At 41.0% G+C, this 16477-nt stretch overlaps 1 protein-coding gene and 2 non-coding genes across 11 annotated transcripts in view; 1 reads left to right on the forward strand and 2 right to left on the reverse strand.

Moving 5' to 3' along the window:
• Positions 1-16477, reverse strand: part of FARS2 (phenylalanyl-tRNA synthetase 2, mitochondrial) — a 288269-nt gene that overhangs the window by 156070 nt on the left and 115722 nt on the right. The window lies entirely within an intron of this gene.
• On the reverse strand, positions 9598-9669 carry TRNAP-AGG. Its single transcript has one exon. It is a non-coding gene; the product is annotated as a tRNA-Pro (tRNA).
• Positions 16341-16412, forward strand: TRNAP-AGG. The gene has a single exon. It is a non-coding gene; the product is annotated as a tRNA-Pro (tRNA).

A 16477-nucleotide genomic window follows, 5' to 3' on the forward strand; every position in this document is an offset into this window, starting at 1 on the left:
GATAAGGTTTATGATTTAACATCTACACTCTTCTGCCACAAATTCATTCTGTGGAAAAATGTCAAGAAAAGCTACATGATTCATATAGGGACCACATGCCTCGTAGCTAAGATTGAGTTCTGTTAAGGTTCCAGGTGCACACTATTCATTTAATTCCAAAATCACAACAGGAAAGATCTAGGTGTAGCTGAATCACAGAATCACAGAATTGTAGGGGTTGGAAGGGACCTCTAGAGATCACTGAGTCCAACCCCCCTGCCAAAGCAGGCTCCCTACAGCAGGCTGCACAGGTCGGCATCCAGGCGGGTCTTGAATATCTCCAGAGAAGGAGAATCCACAACCTCCCTGGGCAGCCTGTTCCAGTGCTCCATCACAGTCACCATGAAGAAGTTCCTTTGCATATCGGTGCAGAACTTCCTATGCTCCAGTTTGTGGCAGTTTCCCCTTGTCCTGTCCCCACAGATCGCTGAGAAGAGGTTGGCCTCGACCCTTTGACTCCCACACTTAAGGTATTTATAAACATTAATAAGATCACCTCTGAGTCTTATTTTCTCAAGACTGAACAGACCCAGGTTCCTCAGCCTTTCCTCATAAGAGAGGCACTCCAGGCCCTTTATCATCTTCACAAGATATCATCATAATGCATAGGCCAAGAAATCTTTGTTCAGAAGCACTAATGCTGACCTTCCTCTGTACTTACCACAAAAATTACTCCACTGGTCCTATGCTACAGAGGTTCAAAGTGCTTTTCTCACTGAGATCTCAATGTCACTAGCTTTCTAAGCCATGCCTGTTTATCGACCTCCTGTCTAAAAAAGTTCACCCATGGCATGCTGTTGGTTAAATTTATTTCTCTCAAAAGGCCTCATGTTATTCAAAGATACAGATCTGCTTTAAATATATAATTACAGAAAGAACTATGTGAGATCATACACTGCAAGAGGAGTTTGCAGACAACAGTGCAGATGCATAGGGTCCTCCTAAATTTGTCTCTATGTTACTCCTAAATATAACGCTTCTGGTTGGCATTTGACCACTTGCAAATATCTGCATCTCTATCACCCTGATGGATATTTAACTAGTCACAGGATACATTTTGCACACAGGGCAAGGATAAAGTGCATACAGCTACGGACATCTCAGGAAACTCTCAGCTCTGTACCTCAAGAATAAGAGAATCACAGAATCCTTAGAGTTGGAAGGGACCTCAGAAGGCCATCTAGTTCAACTCTCCTGCAATGAATAGGAACATCCACAGCTCGATCAAGTTGCTCAGGGCCTGGTCCAGCCTTGCCTTGAAAGTCTCCAGGGATAGGGCATCCACCACCTCTCTGGGCAGCCTGTTCCAGTGCCTCACCACCCACACTGTAAAAGACTTTTTCCTTATAGCCAACCTAAATCTACCCTCTTTACGTTTGAAACCATTTCCCCTTGTCCTACCACCACAGACCCTGCTAAAGAGTCTGTTCCCTTCTTTCTTGTAGCTCCCATTGGAGGGGAGAGGAGCGGAGAGGAGAAGAGCGAAGAGGAGAGGGCTTAAAGAGCCACTGCCTGCCCTCCTGCTTGAGATTGAAATCTTTATTTCTTCTCTCATGCCAACATTCCCAGCAATACTGGAGATTGCTCTAACTTGCAGTTAGAAATAAGGCTTCATCAGCTTATAGCAAACCGCTTGGTTATTGTTGCCACAGTCCTTTGAATTGCATCTTTCAGGAAAGTACTTGAGTTCTGCCTAGTCCAATCCCTGTCCAGTGACACGGAGGGATCACACTGCAATGATCAGCACCTTTCTGGGGCAGGATCTGAAGGGTTGTATTTTAGGCAAAAGAATTCTCCCTGCTACTCAGTTCATCTTCTGAAATTATAGCTGATCACTAACAGCTTGATGGCTACTAATCTGTTTTCTTTACATTTTGGAAGGCTTCCAAGAGGAAGAAGAGAGATCTGTAAGATGCATAGGATATCTAAAAGAAGATGCTAAGCAGAAGCATCATTCTGGGGGATGCCACCACCAACTTCACCACAACATGTTGCTAGGTATCTGACCTAACCTTGTCTCTCGAGCTCTGTGGTCAGTGGGGAGAGAGAAATACAAATAATGATTCATTATCACAAGACATGTATAGAAAAAAACGCTTAACTTTTGGACAGGTAAACCAGATAAGATGAATTTGACCTGAAGTTTCCACTTCAGCTTTAATTTTTATCATGGAATAAGTATTCCTGTGAGATTACAACGAAAAGAACAAAAATCCGTCATCTCAGAATAACCACCTCACATGAAATTCTCTCTTGGATTTCTCTCTCAGATTTCTTTTAATTACTTTCATGATTTTTAATAACCTCTCATGATTTCAGAACTCACATTACATCAGTAAATGGAAATTGTGTTTTGAGTACTTTCTTGTCCTTTTCTTCCATTTCTTGCATTCTAGAAAGCACCTATAGAAACTCTTCAAAAATTTTATAATTTATAACATCAACTTATCTCATTCACAGTACTACTACAGGGTCAGACCTTCATGCTTTTCTTGCCTACCAGCAGAATATTTAGTTGTAGACTATTTCTAAAATTAACCCATCATCTCCATATGAAGCGGACAACAATAAAGTAATGAACTGAAGAGGAAGTAACTGTGGTTTCTTGGATGTTCAAATCAACACATTTCCTCTCTACTTTCTGATTTATATGAAATTTCTGATCTATAGCATTTATTTCTGAAAAACAATGTTTTCTAAACAGCAGCACAAATTGTATTACACTGGCATAGTGTTTGAAGGAGTTTCACACAATATGGTATTAGCAGCTTCTATACTACTGCAGTAGGAAGAAGGGTAACATTGTGATGTCCCATGATAATATATTAAAAATGATGAACAAAAATAATAAAAACACAAGAAGAGGTTTTGCTTGAAGCCCTTGAAGTAATTTGTGAAAGCATCTTAGTTGTACATTTTGCACAGGCTTCTTGCCATGCAGTTGACACAGCATGTAAAGGATGACGGAAACAGATGCAGAAGCAATAAAACATACAAGTGAAGCAGATTATGCTCTGCAATTCTTGTGCGCAAAAAAGCATGACTACAACAACCTTATAATAAATGAAATAAATAGGAAAGGAAAAGAATCCTACAAGAGCTTGTTTTTCCCTCAGGGACTAATATCTTGCCAAGACTCCACTGCTCTTATAACTTCAAAATGAAGTTCATATGTAGTCTTTCAATGTCCAATTCTAAATCCCCCTTTTATCTCTAAAAACATTTCCTGGTAAAGTGCATCAATAGCAAAATGCCCCATTTCACATGCAGGGCAGTTTTCCTAGGGATGACAGGCAACCAAGTAAGTATACGCTTTTGCTAAAATGAAAATTAAGATTTGCTTTATCAGATCACAGTGCAACCCCAAAACATGGCCTTCTGACAACAGCAATGTTTCCCTTAAAGAATGAACTCATAAAACTTGTTTTTCTTTGAAAATCTTGATGAGATTTTTCTTAACGTGCAACTTATCAACAGCAAAACACATCTGTAACAGCACAACTTCAGCAGCAGCAGCAAGCTGGTTCTGCTGGAATGAAGTGCTTCAGTGGCACACCTACTACACTGGCCTACTCCTCCTAGGCAGGGCTGGAGAGTGACGCATGTACTGGCTGTGTCCTGCACTAAATTATTTGTTACACCAAATTTCTGACATATTGATGATGTCTATGTAAGCACAGCAGTATCCCACAGCCAAGGTCCTGATGTGTTACTGCAGCTACAGCTGGTGAGTGGAGCTGCCCTTCTAATTAGCAGCCAGGAATGAAGGGAGGGCTCACTGCAAAGCAACATGCTGCAGGGTAACCCCGTAACAACCCTCTCCCATGGCATATGTATCATACAGTACAGTTCACTCCAATACACTGAGACCAACAGCACAAAGCAGAACAGTCTTTGCTTTTGAAGGAGAAGGGAATTTCCTCAGAAAAGACATTCAAAGAAGGCAAAGACTGCAACATAGTTCCCTCCAAAGAACAGTCAAAACTACAAATAAGATGGGCTTGAAAAGAAATCAGACTTTAATAGAAGTGGACTCCAGACTATGGGTGTGTATCTGAGAGCTAACCTGAAGCCTAATGAAAACAACATGGGGCCAGGAGGGGGGGAACAAACCAAAATGTACAGACTTCAGTAAGGCGTGGAGAGGTCCCTGCCTCACAGACCACTGCCCAGTGCGCTGAGCAGGTGCACGGAGACAGATCCCTGTCCTGCTGTGGGAAGAGGTGCATAAATGCGTGAGTATCACTGCACCTAAATGTGAGAGAGCCAAGATTCACTTTCAGTTATATATCTTCCTCATAAAATATTTTCCTGGAAATGTTCTGCTATGCATACAATGTAAGTAAAAAAGTTAACTGCTTTACTTACCAGGTATTTTACTTCACTACTAAAATATTTAAATGAATTAACAGAGAAGGCTACTCATCTGCTTTTCTTTCTGGAGGAAGGCATATATTAATAAAAATCTTGCTCAGTTGAAAAATTGCAGTTTAAACCCCCTTCACAAAGAGATTCCTTTCTCAAGATAAATGTCACTAGTTCTCTACCTAATGTTCCGTTTTCATCATTGGTAATTAATTTGTTGTTATGAACTGAACTCAGTTTTGGGGAGGTAAAGCAACTGACACAGAATGATAAAAGAAATGTTACTCTCCCTAATTCTATAATTACTATGTAATAACAATTAATTAAATACTATTTTGCTACGTGAAGGGGCTCATGTGCTTTTAAGATTTGCTCTCATGATCAACTGTATCCTTTATAGCTATTGGAAATAAAATTAAAAGAAGATACTTCCTAAAAAATAAACCTGCACACAGCTCTTAATTACATCTTGTTTCTTTTGCAGATTGAAATTTGGCAGTAATTGCTGTAGAAACTCATAACCTCGGTAATTTTTGCCCTGCACTCATTTAGAGAAGTCCATGCTGAATCTCAGTCCCACTTGTCAACATAGGAGAATTTGAAAAATATTAGCGTTAGTTTTAGTGGACAGATAATAATTGGGTTGTTATTTTGTTACTGTGTAAATTCTCAGTGACCTTTCCAAAAAGAACTAACAAGTCAATAGAAACCATTTCTTCTTGACTTTCTCCACCTCATTGTTTTTTTGTTTTTTTTTTTTAATTTTTAGGCAGCCATCAAGTCTCTTAATCTCTTTTCAGCTGCATACTTTTCTTTTTCTTTTCTTAATGTAGGAAGGATAAGTAAGTTGGTTTCTTGTTCATTTTCTTACTTTGCATTTTACGTTAATGGACATTTTCTCAGTTGCTATCTCAACTAACCTGCTCAGTACTGATGGCAAATAACATCAGGTTTCCAGCACCAACTATGTTAAGAGCTCAGTCGACTCCTCAAATATGAAAACACAACAAAAATGCATACAGAGGGGACAGTTTTCAGCAGCCGATACACATCTGTGCATCTTGTAAAGAGACGACATCTCAACACACATAATCTGTTTATGTCTGCACACCCACTGAACTTACCAAATACTTATTTGTAACTACAAGTTATATCAGCACAGTTATGGACAAAAATTGAACCAGCTCCGCACTCGATCACTTCCTCTGGTGGGCGGTGGTCTTACTAACACTGCAGACAATGGAAATCCAAAGTTATTGTTAAAAAAAAAAAAAAAGATGGCACGGCGACCTCTAGGAACACCATCTATCTCCTGAAAGCAAATGTTTGTACCCAAATGCACGCACCATGGGGAACAAACAGGAAAAATGAGAAGTCTGTGAAGAGTTACAGAATTGTGGCCTGACCAGGATTACAGCATTACAGCCATGGTGGAAGAGCTCGCTTGACTGCAGTGCTGGAGCAATGAATGGATGCAGGCTTCTTTGACAGACTTAAAACTGGGCAGAACAAAGCCCTGTACAACCTCCTTTGCCTGGACGTGCTTTGATCGTACAATCACAGAATCACTAAGGTTGGAAAAGACCACTAAGATCATCTAATCCATGATCTGGACTACTGGCCTCCAGAGGCTCCCCTCCAACCAAGGTAAGTTCATGTGTTTTGTTTGTTAGTTTTTGTTCTTGTTTTTTAAAAGAAAACACTCAATCACTTGCATTCACTCATTAAAGAAGAATACTGCAAGTGAGATGCTTACAAGGAACAAAATACAAACATCAGATGTTATGGGTCTCCACAGGTTACTGAAAATACAAGATACTTATCCACACAAGATACCAAATTTTGTAGTATTAGCTCACAGTGAAAACTGCAGAGGTTCACATTGTATAAAATCTATACAATCCTTGCCAATCACATTAAGCAATATTTTTTGCTTTCTTTCCTAAGATCCTTATCCAAACTTTATGTTAATATTTTGGAAAGCAGAATCCTGTCAGGCACACAATACTTCACATCATAATCCTGAAATAAATTATCATGCCCTCAAATTAAATATATTCCAATGGAAAAAAATACCCAGATCCTCTCACTTGGTTCAGCAAAAACTGCCCTTACTTCAATGCCACAATTCCATTAATGTTTTGTTTGGGAACCTCTCACATTACTGACAGCACCTTGATTTCCATGCCGAAAAACAGAGCGTGAAAAGATGTGTCCTAACATATACTAAAAAGCAAATTAGAGATGTTTGGAAGATGCTTTACCAAAAAGGACAAACCAGCAAAAACTTTCCTGGCTAAACTCCCTTGACATTTTTAATATCTCAGTCTGTAAGAAAAAAAAAAAAAAAAACCTTGTAAAAGTACCAAATACTAATTAGCAATGCCTTATTCATACATTTGTTTAAATGCATACGGATTTAAGTTAAATATTAGAAATAGTAGCAGTCATCAAAAGAAAATGCAGGTACGTAAAACCATTTAGACCCAAGAGGATTACACACCGCAACTCCTTCATTACTAATATAGGATTGGAAAATTGATAATACCAAGCAGAAAACTCCCTTACAAGGAGATCTCACCATCTGGCTTGTCTGAAACCCACGGGGAGTTAAACAATAAAGGACAATAATTTTCCATCAGCGATGCAGCAGCACAGAGCGAAGGACAAGAACCAGACAAACCCCAGAGAGATCAGTGTTTTGAAGCATTTTTTTTCAGCTGGATTCTTTATATTTTCTTGCAAACATTAACCCTTTGGGAGACACTATGAAATAAGGTGATGATTAACCTTACTTTAGAAATTATGAAACTTGAAGCATATCAGTAATTTCCTCATAGAAACCGTATCATTAGCTAACTGGGTAATACACCTCAAAATCATTGATTTCTAGAACTGATGCATGAATCACGAACATACACTTCAACAGAAGTTTGTGCACTCTATGTTAACTTTGTGAAGCTTTTGAGCTTCCAAATGCATTAAGTTCTACATTACAATGCTGCATTAAGATAATTAGATATTTTTAAAATACTAATTTAATTCTAACCAATTACCTACTCATTCTGTTTATGAGGAATTTGCCACAAACTGAAAAAGTAGGATGTGTGCTTTAATTTCTTAAACAGCACATTTTATCAAAAAACTCAAGACTATAAAACCTCCTTACTCTATACCTCATTAGTCATATAGGAACAAGTTACACCTGTTAGACAATAAAAACACATGATTACAAGCATGCTGTATATTATACGTGTGGGCTAACAAGCAGCATCAAATTTCCCCTTGTCAGCTAACTGCTAAGTGTTTGCAGCTAGAAATAATGCAAGAACCAAATACATACAGTATTTGTCTATCCCATTTATCTACTGTAGATTTTTCCACACATATTTATTTGATAAAAATACTAGTGGTCATGAAGCAGAAGAGTGAAATGGACCACTGCTCAGCTCTAACACAGAACTTGCTAACTTTCCTCTCATAATTTCTTTTTCATTTTCATATTCCAAAAATACACATATCTCTAAAAATGCAAAATACTATAAAATCACAATAGTTGCATGGGCATGACTTGGTATTAAAACAGCATAAATTCAACAGAATCACCACAATTTCATTTCCCTTGTCAGTTCCTAGGATGTATTGTGCACGAGTGGCATATAATTACAAGATGTTTTTACCTTCTAAGCACCATTATCATAATGGTTGCCTGCTTTCCTGAACAATTTAAGACGTTACCAACCATTAAAATACAAGCAGATTAATCAAGGTGTCCGTGGATAATTACCATGAGAAGTTCGCAAATATATTTAGCATAAGCTTTCATTCTACAAAATGCCTGTAATTCCCTTAAGCCAGGTAAGACAGCATCACCATATAGTAGAGCAGATCCTCCAGTGAATGTAAATCTTTTCTGCTTTTCATGTCACAATAGAAACAAACGTTCTTCTAACAAACTGTAAGAAAGAATAATGATCAGCAGCAGATTTCTGAATGTATTCACTGTGAGTCCTCCAAAACGGTTTGAGACCAGTCCTGAGGAGAAAGATTTGGGGGTACTGGATGATGAAAGATTCAGCATGAGCCAGCAACATGCAATTGCAACCCAGAAGGCCAACTGTACCCTAGGTTGCATCAAGACAAGTGTGACCACCAGGTCGAGGGAGGTGATTCTGCCCCTCTACTCTGCTCTTGTGAGATACCACCTGGAGTACTGCACCCAGCTCTGGGACATCCAACACATCGAGGTATTGGAGCAGGTTCAGAGGAGGGTCATGAAGACTATCAGAGGGCTGGAGCACCTCCCCTTCGAAGACAGGCTGAGAGAGTTGGGGCAGAAGAAGAGAGCGAGTGAGCTGATGCTTAGGAGAGCGTAGCCCTTTAGACCAGATATCATGGGAAAGGAGAATAAAGAGTGGGATCAAGGCAGAATCAGACTACCTTGTTTTACAGAATCACTGAATTGTACGGGTTGGAAGGGGCCTCAAGAGATCGAGTCCAACCCTCTGCTAAAGCATGTTCTCTGGAGTAGGGTGCACAGGCAGGTCTTGAACATCTCCATGGAAGGAGACTCCACAACCTGTCTGGGCATCCTGTTCCAGTGCTCCGTCACCCTCACAGGGTGGAAGTTCTTCCTCGTGTCCAGCATGAACTTCCTGTGTTCCAGTTTGTGTCCATTGCCCCTTGTTCTATTGCTGCATGCCACTGAAAAGGACTGCCTCCATCAACTTAACTCCCACATTTTTAGATATTTATAAACAGTGACAAGATTCCCCTCTCAGCCTTCTCCAGGCTCAAGAGTCCCATGTCTCTCCTCAGCCTTTCCTCTTAAGGGAGATGCTCCAGTCCCCTTACCATCCTTGCTGTCCTCCAGCTGGACTCTCTCCAGAAGTTCCCTGTTTTTCTTGAACTGGAAAACCCAGAACTCTAGATTTGGTTTCACCAGGGCAGAGATCTCCCTCAACCTCCTGGCCACATTGCAGAAAACTGCTGGCCTTCTTGGCCACAGGAGCACACTGCTGGCTCATGGCCAACCTGTTGCTTACCAGGACACCCAGGTCCTTCCCTGCACAGCTCCTCTCCAGCAGGTCTGCTCCTGACCTGTACGAGTGCATGCAGTTGTCCCTCCCACAAGTGCAGAACCCTACACTTGCTCTTGTTGAACCTCATCAGGTTCCTTTCTGCCCAAAAGAAGGGCTCGTCCGGGATTTGAACCCGGGACCTCTCGCACCCTAAGCGAGAATCATACCCCTAGACCAACGAGCCAGCTTGAAGTAACGCAATGATGTAATCGTTGAGTCCAACTCCTGGCTCCGCACAGCACCACCCAAAATTATATCTCGGAGAATGCTGTCCAGACACTTCTTGAACTCAAGCAGCTTGGGGCCGTGCCAGAGAAAACTGCTGAAAAGAGAGGACGGCCTGCTAGATTATATCATGCCTGACTATGTCAGAATTTTTTATATTTAGGTATGTCATTGAGTTTTCACTGAGGTCTGATTAAATCATGGCATGGCAATGTTGAGGCATTCATGAGGCAGGTTTGCTAAGTCGAATCTGAACTGTAGCTTTGTACGGTTGAGGTGCACTAAAGGAAAGCAAAATCGGCAAAAAATAGTAAAATGTATCTATATATCAGTATGTCAAATTAGTCAGAATTGTTGGTGTTCTCTCGACATATTTAAAATAATATAAAAATAGACCTGAGCAGGTCCAGAGGAGGGCCACAAAGATGAGCACCTTCCCTTCGAGGACAGGCTGAGAGAGTTGGGGCCCTTCAGCCTGGGGAAGAGAAGGCTCCGGGGGCACCTTACAGTGGCCTTCCAGTACCTGAAGGGGGCCTACAGGAAAGCTGGGGAGGGACTTTTTAGAAGGGCAGGTAGAGACAGGATGAGGGGAAATGGCTTTAAACTGGAAGAGGGTAGATTCGGACCTTTAGATTTAGGAAGAAATTCCTTACTGTGAGGGCGGTGAGACACTGGAACAGGTTGCCCAGAGAGGTTGTGGATGCCCCCTCCCCGGAAGCGTTCCAGGCCAGGCTGGATGGGGCTTTGAGCAACCTGGTCTAGAGGGAGGTGTCCCTGCCTATAGCGGGGGGGTTGGAACTAGATGATCTTAAAGGTCCCTTCCAATCCAAACCATTCCATGATTCTATATAAATCAAATGAAATAGAGCTTACCTACACAGACATATATTCCACAATTAAAGCCAATTCAAAGGAATTAAAACTAAGCAAAAGGATAAATCTTGGTTTTGGGTTTATAATAAATTCTCTCAGTACCTATGTAAAGGTACCTAGAATCAGATATGAACAGGCTTTTGGATTCATATAAAGAAGCCCTCTTCTGAAAAGCCCTGTACTTTATGTACAGTCAATGGGCTGGCACTGGAGCTTGTTCATGAGAGGTAGAATAAAAAAAACACTGAGCACAAGATGGAAAACAGAAGGAGAGAAAGAAAGAAGGAGAACAGAAGGAGGTAGGGAAGGAAAAAGCACAACAAAACAACACTTGCACAGACTGGACTGCTTAACATGCTCAGCTGGTGTGAATTAGTATAAAAGCTCTTCCAACATCAGTGAAGTTGTGCCAATTTAGACCAGATGAGATCGAAGCTGCTGTTAGCCAAATGGCAAAAAGATAAAATAAAATAAAATAAAGAGGCCCAGTTAATATTTATTCTGATTTCTATGCACATGCACATAAAAGATGTACAACTGGTTTCACCACTGCTATTCCTAGCTCAAAGTGTAAGTATTAGAATCAGAAATATTGTGTTTTCATGAGTTTGCTCACATTTACTGACTGCACAACTGCTTGAGCTATGTAACACCATTTCAGATCAGATAAGATTCACCTTAATTCAGACTTCATAAAAAAAACACAACAGAGAGTTGGGCCAGGCAAGGTAGGAGGATGCCTGCCAAGCCTTATGTTTTATTAGAAGCCACATGATTGGCTTTCAAAAACATTCTTAAGTCAAGAAAATTCAATCATTGTAAACACAAAAAGAAACCGAAGAAAAGCAGACTCAGGCCAATGCCAATCCCTTCTCAGCATGGGGAAGAAGGTTTGTACCAATACGTGTGCTTTGTTGCTCTGTCGTCCCAAGACCTGGAGCGTACAGTCATCACACTGTTGCGCGCTGCTGATACTCATCTAATGGCAGCACAGTGAAGAAGTGAGTTCAGTCGAACTGCTAGTCATATTGTTCACTCTTTCCTTTAGATTTAATCAGTGAATTACCATATGGTTAGGGAAGTCTTTCAGGCAAGCAAAATAACCCTTTCCTGTGCCTCTTTTGCAGCCAGAGTAACTGCAAGGATGTCCACGCAACCCATGAAGGCTGAAGGTGCACAGGCTGCTTCTTGACCCAGCTCAGCCAGAGGCCAGTTCCAGTCCAGTCAGGCCAACAGGAAGCTTCAGAAAGAATAACTTACCCCACTTCTTTCTAGCCAAGGTGAACGCATCAACCAGCTCTGCCACAGTTAGTCCGCTTGTGGTAGACATACCTTGAGGGTTGTTTAAGATACACTCACTTGCCAAGATTGCAGAACGCTCCCACTTCTCACAGTAACCCAAAAGACAGTTATTCTCAATTTTCTGTACCTACTACTAATCTCATTACAAATTCATCAGTGCTTCAGTTTTGTTAGACCAGTTTAAACTAGCAAATCTGCCACCTAGTATCACAGAATCACAGCAGAGTCCTGACCCTCACCCATTTTTGACCTTAAAATTCACAGCCACACAAATATGCTATGTAAAGAAAACTGCAAAGACTGCCTGTATTGATCTTTTCTATCCTCAAATCCACATAGTTCAAGACAGAAAGGCAGATAAATTTGCACAACTGCATTTCAAGCACTGCAAAGATAATTATGTATGTATGTACGTATGTATAAGAAGTACTGCTGCCTGCCCTTAAACTGCTCTGTTTCCAATGGCCATGAAGATAGCAAAATAAACAAAACAAAACAAAATCCCAAAAGCTACCAGAATAAAATCTTACTTACAAAAACACTTCCAGGAGACGACATACAAATATTTCCTATTCCTCCCAGCTACCACTGAAAAGAGAAAGTTTTGTGTCTCACAAAAGTTGTAAAGCTGCTCTCCTTACCCTAAGTGCCGAAATGAAACACAGTGTTAGGACATGATTAGAGGGGAAAAAAATACATATACATTGTAGGAACAGTGCTGATGATACCAGGTTTGATACTGTTTGATTGAGCCACGAAACATATATTGAGATCATCAACAACACTGTGGAGCTCTTCTATATATTTGCCACGGTTGATGAGCATGATCAATAAAGATTTAAAAGTATTCCAAGAGCTTAGAAGCTTACAGTGGTCTTTTAAGGTCACATAAGCATAGGTTTCACAGGTGAAATAAAGACACAAGGCTATCACTCAGGCTGTTAAATGGTACCTGTCAAAAGAAGAGGCAGGCCTGATTACTTCAACAATAGCAGCTAAATCCATCTGGTGCTCAGTGACCACCTCAGAAAGCACTTACAAACTTCGGAGGACTGAGTTACTATGACATGTCTTCAAGATCTATGCAGAAAATCATTACTAACAAGCTTTTATTTCTTAAGCCTTTCACCTTAAAGCTTAACTGGGTGACAACAATGGTCTGTTAATGAATTGAGAGCAAAACAGCAGTAGGCTGGTACTTCCAAAGCCAATGGTAAACACTCTGCACCCAAAGTCATCCTATTTCTAATGTGAGATTTGATTTCACTGTTCAATGAAGTGTATTCTAACAGCTGCGCACTGGGGAGGCACAGACAACAAAAAACAGCTGCACATTGCAGCAGCTCTACTTTCAAGCACTCAGTGATTTCAAACCTCAGAATGTCTACTTTAGGTCATCACCTCAGCCACAGTCTTGCAATTAAAAGCAGCCAGTAACTGGCAATCACTGACACTGATGATGCTCTACGGAGGGGAGCTGTGGAGACCTTGAAGGAATTGGACCACAACTGTTCAATCATCAGGCTCTGTACCAGAACTGCTCACAGTGAAACACACAAACATCAAAGCACTGAGACATAATTCTCTTAAGAACCTCTGTGCAACACACAGAACTGCAGAGGGACCTCTGGAAATCACTTGGTCCAACCCCCTCCTCAGGCAGGGCCACCTAGAGTCGTGTGTCCAGGACTGGGTCTTACTGAGTTGTATCTCTACAGACAGTGACACAGGTCAGTAATATGCTGCTGAATTGACTAGGATACGCTGACTATTAATTTTTTTAAAAAGAAATAGTCAATAAGTCGAAATTCTCAAAACCTAGAAAAAGACAAGATTCTGTACATCCATTAAAAATCCTAAGTCTCACAGAGCAATTCCTGTCTTCCTTCTTAAGAATGAGCTGGGAAAATACATCCATGCAAGCCACTGCCCTGGATTGTAACAAACACAATGGAAAAGCCATCTGAAAATAATTAATGGCAATGCAGAAAACAAGAATGTGACACACTGTTGGAGAAAGCCTCAAAATCTTTCCAAGGACCCTCACCTGTTTTGGATTCCAGACAGACAACACAAAGCGTTCACACCTCTCCATGCATTTTGTCTGACATCTTATGATTTTCATCTTTCAGAAAAGATCCTTTAAGCAATAAAAGGCCTATAACAACTTCATTATTTAAGAACCCTCAAAAACATTCCAATAAGAAGGCAAAAGAAAAATTTTCATCTTTATGAAAGGCCTCAATAGCAGCCAAAAGCGAAGTATTACTCTACATGACTCCCAGCTGATCTTCTAAATCAGCAGAAAAGAAGAGAATAATTTTTAATCTGTCCTTACTTGCAGAAAATGCACAAGGTAATGTTTCAAAAGAATAAACATCTCCTTTGGTCAGGGTACATAAAAAAAAAGATCATGAGCCACCCTGCAAAAAAAACCTAAGTGCATGGATTTAGAAGAAACCATGATAAATACATGTTGATTATTTGCTTAATACGTTTGGAAAATATTTTCTCATTTATTTAATAGGTTTTTTCTTTCCACAAAGAAAGATCTTCCACTGGGACTCATAAAGGCAGTAATATTTTGGTAAGTTACTATTACACTAAGAATAGTAGAGATTGTCTCGCATTTTCTTGTTCACAGCTTTATAATTAACAAAGTAGAAATGTAGGCTGTTATGTTTGAAGGAAGTTTCCCCAGAGAGATCAAATAATCCGAAGCAGCAACAGCTTTCTACAGTTCTGAATATAATTAGAAGAGTCAATTTATTTTTATGGTGTACGCAGTCAGAGTTAAGTAGATGTGCCTTGGTGGTTGTCGCTTCACTCTTAAGTGCACCTAAGTGCAAGAAAGTCAAGATGCTCTCTGCCTCATCTGTAAAGTATTACTGTTAATTCATGTCATATTGAAAAATGCATTTTCATAGGTAGGAGCACTTTGTCACCAATCTACAATGCTGAATCTGGAGTCAGTACTGCGAACTGAAGGGCAGATCATCAGCACAACAAGGACTGAACAAACCCTTCCACAGATAGTTCTCCCAAACTCTGGCTCTGTTGTTAAAAAAAATATCTCTGCTATGCTTAGTGGAGCTGAGTATTACTTCCAAGCATGATCACATCTACAGAACAATATGCATTTGTATATTTACATATAGATAGAGATGTATATATCCCACAAAGACACACTGTGTTTCTGAAGTAGTATTTTCAGGGTTACTAAGTACAGCACAACACTGGAAGAGCAGCCTGAAGAAGAATGCCAAGGCAGGAGAGAAAACAAGCAGCTTCCCTCTCTTCCTGGTGGCCTAACAGAATGTCACACCAGACGGTGCCACAGGCCCTCAGGGTGCAAAATGAGGCTGCCACAAAGCAAGAGTAGTGCCAGCACTTCTCCCTCAGTGCTCAGGGAGGCATGCTCCTACAACACACAGCACTAACATCAAAAGATCTCAATGAGCTAAACTCACAGGAACAGAAGGATACATGCTAGCGAACCCCCAGATCTTCACTGGGTTGTGAATCTTTGCTGTCTCAGATAACAACAGGTTTAATAATAAGGATATTCACAGAATCACAGAACGGCTTGGGTTGGAAGGGACCTTTAAGATCATCTAGTTCCAACCCCCCCGCTATAGGCAGGGACACCTCCCTCTAGACCAGGTTGCTCAAAGCCCCATCCAGCCTGGCCTGGAACGCTTCCGGGGAGGGGGCATCCACAACCTCTCTGGGCAACCTGTTCCAGTGTCTCACCGCCCTCACAGTAAGGAATTTCTTCCTAAATCTAAAGGTCCGAATCTACCCTCTTCCAGTTTAAAGCCATTTCCCCTCATCCTGTCTCTACCTGCCCTTCTAAAAAGTCCCTCCCCAGCTTTCCTGTAGGCCCCCTTCAGGTACTGGAAGGCCACTGTAAGGTGCCCCCGGAGCCTTCTCTTCCCCAGGCTGAAGGGCCCCAACTCTCTCAGCCTGTCCTCGAAGGGAAGGTGCTCATCTTTGTGGCCCTCCTCTGGACCTGCTCAGGTCTATTTTTATATTATTTTAAATATGTCGAGAGAACACCAACAATTCTGACTAATTTGACATACTGATATATAGATACATTTTACTATTTTTTGCCGATTTTGCTTTCCTTAGTGCACCTCAACCGTACAAAGCTACAGTTCAGATTCGACTTAGCAAACCTGCCTCATGAATGCCTCAACATTGCCATGCCATGATTTAATCAGACCTCGGTGAAAACTCAATGACATACCTAAATATAAAAATTCTGACATAGTCAGGCATGATATAATCTAGCAGGCTGTCCTCTCTTTTCAGCAGTTTTCTCTGGCACGGCCCCAAGCTGCTTGAGTTCAAGAAGTGTCTGGACAGCATTCTCCGAGATATAATTTTGGGTGGTGCTGTGTGGAGCCAGGAGTTGGACTCAACAATTACATCATTGCGTTACTTCAAGCTGGCTCGTTGGTCTAGGGGTATGATTCTCGCTTAGGGTGCGAGAGGTCCCGGGTTCAAATCCCGGACAAGCCCTTCTTTTGGGCAGAGAGGAACCTGATGAGGTTCAACAAGAGCAAGTGTAGGGTTCTGCACTTGTG

Source organism: Numida meleagris, chromosome 2 (assembly GCF_002078875.1).
Source record: "Numida meleagris isolate 19003 breed g44 Domestic line chromosome 2, NumMel1.0, whole genome shotgun sequence".
Classification (NCBI taxonomy): Eukaryota; Metazoa; Chordata; class Aves; order Galliformes; family Numididae; genus Numida; species Numida meleagris.